We start from the raw sequence: 514 nt of genomic DNA on the forward strand, positions 1-514 counted from the left end.
TCTTTGGGATAGGAACAAATATCGATCTCTTCCAGTCAGTTGGCCAAGTGGTTGTTCTCCAGATTTCTTGGCACAACTTGGTGAGCACGTCCAGACAGACATTAGTCTGTCTATTTTTTTTAATGCCAAGTTCTTTATTGTTCAATGACATCCTTGGCCTGTGATTCTTTGCCATAGTCCTTAACAACTACACAACTGCAGCCGACTAGTTTGCGGGGCTTTCCTTCTCGGTCAGTTTTGCAGAGGCCTACCCACTCCCCCAGTTTCTTATTATCATCAACCTTTATAGGTTGATTTGGTGTTCAGCACAAAGGGCCTCTACTAACTTGACATACATAGGCTCATTACAGTTGGATTCAAGCACACATAGATGGGCTTGGCGCTTGTCTAAGGCTTTGGCAGCTTCGCGCATTCCACGTGCTAGGCCATCGTGGATGAGGGCGGTCTTTAGCACCTCTTGTAAAGCGGTATTAAAGTCCATTACACCTCCAGCAGCAATGCCTTCCTCGACCAT

At 46.1% G+C, this 514-nt stretch overlaps 1 pseudogene; it reads right to left on the reverse strand.

Moving 5' to 3' along the window:
- Nucleotides 1-134: 134 nt before the first annotated feature.
- On the reverse strand, nucleotides 135-514 carry LOC102844869 (annotated as a pseudogene).

This window comes from Elephantulus edwardii, unplaced genomic scaffold (assembly GCF_000299155.1).
Source record: "Elephantulus edwardii isolate Elephantulus edwardi_28Jun2011 unplaced genomic scaffold, EleEdw1.0 scaffold00320, whole genome shotgun sequence".
Lineage (NCBI taxonomy): Eukaryota > Metazoa > Chordata > Mammalia > Macroscelidea > Macroscelididae > Elephantulus > Elephantulus edwardii.